The sequence below is a fragment of the Phaenicophaeus curvirostris genome, chromosome 2 (genome assembly GCF_032191515.1).
Source record: "Phaenicophaeus curvirostris isolate KB17595 chromosome 2, BPBGC_Pcur_1.0, whole genome shotgun sequence".
Taxonomy (NCBI): Eukaryota; Metazoa; Chordata; class Aves; order Cuculiformes; family Cuculidae; genus Phaenicophaeus; species Phaenicophaeus curvirostris.
The window spans coordinates 51841264-51847263 of record NC_091393.1 but is presented as its reverse complement, the minus strand read 5'-3'; positions in this window follow the sequence as shown (position 1 = coordinate 51847263).

Sequence of the window (6000 nt, the reverse complement as noted above, 5' to 3'; positions counted from 1 at the left end):
AATGGCATAGAGCGGCTGAAGAGGATTCCAGCCAGCTGGTGTGCATTTTTAATGAATTTTATGTAGTCTGAGACATTTCAGAAGCCTGAGAAAGTGCTTAGCAAACAGTCTTTGGAAAAAAAAAGCAGTAGGTAGTAGGCCAGCCATGTTGACCCCAGCAGCAGGCAAAATAATAAAAAGGATGATATAGGAGTCAGCTAAAAACTGCAATATAAGGATGTAAACCACGAGAAAGTAATTTTAGGTGATATATTAATATGGAGAAGAAAAGAGATCTTATCCCGCTGTGTCCTTTGATACCATTATTTGAGGTTATTACCTCAATTTGTAGGTAAAATTTCATTCAGAGGGCATTTGATGAAATACTGCCTGGGGTTCCAATAAAGAAATTAGCAATAACTCATGTGAATGAGGTGTGCTTAAAATGGATTATGAGTGAATCTACAGATGTCATAAAGTAGCCTGTGATGTGGAATCATCACGAAGTGGAGTGTTTCTGACAGGATCTTGCAGAGACGGGTACTAGATCTGACAGTAAGATGGACTCAAAAGCAAGGATGGGGCATTGGTTGATCAAATCTGGACCTGGCACTGAACTGCCAGAATGGCAAATAGCACTAAGGACAAGGGATGAACCATTACAGACAAAATGCATTTTTAATATAGGCAAATGTGAAGGTAGGCTTTCAGAAGCAAGGAATGTGGACATATCTGCAGAATCAGTAATTTAGCTCCAAAAGCTGCAGGTCTGATTAAGCGGTACAGGTCAGAGCAGACAAGCATCTCAATGTGATGTTAGCAACCTCAAGAGGTGTTCTTGCGAAAACAGAGAGGTACAATCCTCAGATCTGTAAGTAGGGCAATTAAGGGAGGGAAGCGATTTCACCCGAGAAAATACTGGGTTTGCTTCTGCTGTCCAGGATTTTAAACTACCTTGAAATAAGGGAAAGTGCTGAAAAAGCTATGAAGTTCAAACACTGAAGAAAATGCCTCACAGCAAGAGATTTGTCTATTCAGCTTATTTCAGAGAAGAGCATAATTAAATAATTCTCTCTGTCTTAAAAAACTTAACTGAACAAAACCACTGGTATCAAAAGGCACTTTAATTTAGCAGGGAAAGGCACAACAAGCCCTAATGACTGGGGGCTGAAGCCAAATACAGAGAGAAGCAAGACATATTTAATGATGAAAATTATTAGCACTGGAATGAACTCAAAGAAGTCATGAATTCTCCATCCTGAGAAGTGTTCCAATCAAGACTGCTTTAGTTAAATGTATTTGGATAGATACAGAGGTAAATGGAAGGAAGATGCAATGACCAAATGTGAATTGGCTCCAGAGGCAGAGGTTGGTAATTGCCAACGTCTTGGTGCCACCCATCAGCCAGATAGTGACCTGACTGGAGAACGCTCCTGCTCCTTCACCTCCCACATCTGTGTCTTGACTGCAACCCCACCACCACCCAGAGCCTCACTGCAGGGACTGGGTGTAACTTGCAGTGACAATCAGGGCTGGGGGCTGGGGAGGAGAGGTGTTTGGATGAACATGAGCCTGGGAAAGCACAGCCTAGTTGCTTCCTTTCCTACTAGAGGAGAAGTGAGGGCCTGAAGATGAGGAGTCTCTGTCTTTTGGGGGCTCACGATTTAGCCACACATGCTCAGGCCCAGGAACACAGAAATATGCATGAGTCTTGCAAATTAGCTGTGGTCCTGAATGGCTGAGTAGGAGACACTTTTGTTGGTTTGTGCGAGCAAGAGCTAATTTACTCTAGCAGGCTGCAAAACCTACATTTATCTATGTTTTTCTATTACTTTGGAAAAAAATAGAACATTCTATTTATAAGTGGGAGTTCAGCATTGTGGCTCAGACTTGAAATGACCGGATGGATAAAGAAGATTCCCAAGGACAGAATAAGACCCTGGTAATACTGTTAGTTTCTAATTAGATCTAATGGTACCTAAAGGTTCTTATCATTAATTTATGTGTGACCGTGCAATAAGCTGTTTCTAAAAGGAGAGAAGTTTTCCAGCTTTTGAGTATTTCCATGTTAGTTTTAATTGCTTCCCTTGAGAGGTATAGAAAAGAGTTCAGAACCAGAAATATTATAAATAATGGAAAAGTATTATGATGTCTTCTACCTGAATAATGACACACATAATGAATAATTTGTAAGGAGTGCAGGTGCCCAGATGCTGGCAGTTGGGAGGCTGCAGGAGTGGCTTCTGTGGGAAGAGGCTGGGGCTGCCCCATGTCAAACACAGATGGTTTCAGCGAGCTCCAAAATGCATCAGCACATGACAGAGCAGAGTCCATCAGCAAAGCTGGTGAAGCCGCTGTGGAAGTAGATTTAAGAAAAGGTGGAGATAGGACGATGGAACAAAAACAGTGAAAAACAGCAGGGCGCACATCAGAGTGTAGGAAAAGAGTGAGAGAGAGGGAGCAGCAGAAACATCTGTGTCCTGATTGCACCACCACCTGGTGCCTCACTGAAGGAACTAAGTATAACTTGTAGTGATAATCAAGGCAGGGAATTGGGGAGGATAGGTGTTTGGGTGAAGATGACCCTGCGAAAGGTAGAGAAAATAAGGTTTCTTTAACTATGTAAATGTGTGGTTTGTTTTTTTGATTTTGTTTCCTATGATCCAAATCATTACTCAAATATTTATCTCAATTGACAATAAAATAAGTTACATTCCCCGAATAAAGTCTAATTTGCCCCCCAGTGGTAATTGGCAAGTGATCTTCCTGTTTTTATCTCTACACAAGGGCCTTTTTGCTCATGTTCTTTTTATTTTCTTCCTAGTTGTCATCTCAAAGCCAGTAATAACACTGGAACACCATATTAAGGAGTTAATTTATAGAGAGAACTGACACAATAGTCGTGCTCCCAGTCAGGTCATTTCAGTCTTCCCATTGCTTTCTACATAACAGTTGAGAAAAGAGCAGCTCAGCCATGCTAAGATGTCATAGGAGTGTGAATCAGGCATGATTTGTGTTTCCTCTTTGTCATCCTTGAAACCACCTTGCAAGAGATTCTTCTTAAATTTTGGTTGAAAGAGAATATAAATCTCATTTTATTTGGTTGTCTTTGCATCTTTTCAAAGCAGGATAGAGTCAGAGAAGATTCATTTCCGAAGACAGAGAGCGATGAGTCTTTCTTGCTGCTGCTGTGAGGGTCAGGGCTGCCAGCTGCAGCCAGCTGTGTAAGGCTTTGTTCCTCCCAGGGATGACAAGAGCAGCTGTGGCTCCAAAGCCTCTGTCAGCTCAGAGATGATTTGTTATGGATGATCTATCAGGGGCTGTCCCAGAAGATGGGCTTGTGCCAGCTCTTCAAATAACTGAGAAGCCATGCTTCACAGTGAAACTCCCGCTGAGCTCCCCCAACCTTTCCGTCCCCAGGACGCTGCTGTGATTTGCTGCATAACACAAGCAAGAGCTGTGTGGCAACATTTGTCGTCACATAACTGGTTAGTTGTGACGAAGTAGTGCTCTGTCAGGAGAAGACAGTCCAGCTATGATGGCCTGGGGCAAGACAGGGTTATTCTTTTCCAGAATCAAGGCAGCAGTGAAAAAGAGGACGGGATGAGCCAAAAGTCCTGAGGTTTCTGTGGGGTGCAGCACAGTTTCTACTCAGGCAATTTTGTGGATATTCAGTAACAGCCCCTGTATGCAGCATGACTTATTGGCGTATTTGCATCTGTATAACAGCAGCACAGACTCTCTTTCTTGGGAGTCAGTATGGATGTGTGCTTCTTTCTGTGCCATCTGATGTGCCAGTCCTTAGCTCCACTTGGAAGAAAAAGGCAATGGCTCTTTTCAGTCAGCAGTTGCCAATACTGCCTTTCTCCAGCTCAAAAAAATTTTGAAGGAGAAAGTATTTGCTAAGCAGCTAGACATCTGCTTGTTTTTGAGGTTTACTCCTTTGCTGGAAAAAAAAACCAAACAAACCAGGCACTTGAATTAGCAGCATTTATTCCCTTAACTTCTCAGAACTGGCTGCTATAGCTTCTGAAAGAGCCCAAATAATCCTGGTGCTTATACATGCATTGTCAAGCTTTGCATTTAGCTACTATCACAATTTAATACACGTGGATGATGGTTAGGGTTAGGGTCATTAGGGCTAGTGTTTAGGGTTAGGTTTAGGGTTAGTGGTTAGAGTTATGGTTAGGAGTTAAGGATAGGAGTTTATAAGAGGCTAACTCCACACAGAGGGAGAATCAGGAAGAAAAAATATGAAGGGGACTTCTGCTGAGCTCTACCCTCAAAATAAACCCGTTTCAGGTGACAGGATACAGTGAGTGCATTGAACAGATGTTGGGTTCGATCACATTGTAATCTTAGTCTCTTGGGGCTTTTCTCTCCCTCATGAAGTCCAGAAGCACGTGTGGGATGAATTCAGTTCCAGATGCTTAAATTCTAACTGAGATTTGCAGGAATCTCAGTATTAATTTCATTAGGTTTGTTCTTAGATACAATTTGATGCTGCCTTGTTTTATTATGTGCTGTGAAAAGCAGTTAAGTTAGAGTTCCCTAAAATGAACAGGGCAAGTCATGCCCCAGTGCAGCATCCCAGTGCATGTAATTTGTTGGTTACCCTCGCATTTTGTTTGCAGAGCTGTTTTATGAAACCTTGACCTCCCTTCACTTTAACTGAAGCGGTGCTTCCTGCAAATCCAATTGCTTTTCTGTGCCAGCCCAGTCTGTGCCATGACTGCACTGGACAGGAAAGAAGGACAACTGGCACATGTAGAAGCAGTACTAGAATCTGCAGGTCCAGGGCTAATTGAAATGTTCCATTCATTCGGTTTGACAAAAGAAAACAGGTTGATAGTTTTAATAGAAGTGCCCGTTTAATATAAAAGTGTGTTCTAATATTTTTTCTCATTTAATAAAAAAAGAAACCCTGACATTTCTTTGGAGAAAACATTTGGTGGCAGCCAATTTTTCCCCTAAAAAATGTCACATAGGAATTTCTCCAGTGTAGCAAGGGCAGCACTTTTTTAAAAAGCATCAGGCCATGCTTGTAACTACAGTATCATTTTCTCTTGGCTGAGTTTCACACACTGCCTGATGTCTTTAGCCCTTGGCTGCTCAGAACTTGGCTGGTGCAGCTCTGCATGCTTTCGATGTCTGGCGATTTCCAGGGCTGAGGATGCCAGGCACTAAAAGCGTTTGATTTGCCCATTGGTGCATGTACAAAACTCCGTGTATTGCTTGTTTTGTCAATTCATTGAAGAGTTTTGGAGACTTAAAATGAGTTCTTGACCTTCTCAGAGTCTTTGAGTGTTTAATAAAGACCACAGTGGGACCACAGTGGGAATAAGTCATTAGCTTGTGTCTTCACACAAAGGTCACAGTATATGTTATACCACTAAGTCCTGACCGTGGAGGGCAATCAGCATAAAAAGCCGAAACTCTCGAATACTATGTGAAATCAAGTTTTCCTTATCTCATTAAAACAAGAAAGGTAATAAATGATTAGTAATGATTAACAACAGTTAACATTAACAGCTTTAAAGGCAATGCATCTAATCATTACCACAGGAGAATAAGTATAGTAATTAAGAACGATAATCACCAATTACCCTGTTGTCATCATTTGTTTCTGCAGTTGCTGGGGAGCTTCTTTCATAGCGAGGATTTGGAGAGCCTTACTGGTCAATTGGGAGGTTCTGTGAAGTGTGTCTACTCACAGGTGAGGTCTCCAAAATTGCTGCAAGAGGGTCCAGCTTCTACATTGTTAAATAAACAACTTACATCATTTTAAAAAAACGCAGAATCTCTGGGTTCAGCTGCCTGTTGCTCCCGCTCTTGGGACTTTGGCCAAGATAAGGAGACAGCTGGATATCTCTTATCACTGAACTCAGGGGGCTGTTGAGGTGCAGCATTCCTGCATAGTTCTTCACCTTCCACACAGCGCTCATACTCATGCTGATTGGTCAGCCAGGGATTGTTGCTCTTTTTCATCACCTGTGTGTGTTGGAGAAGCTACAACTAAGG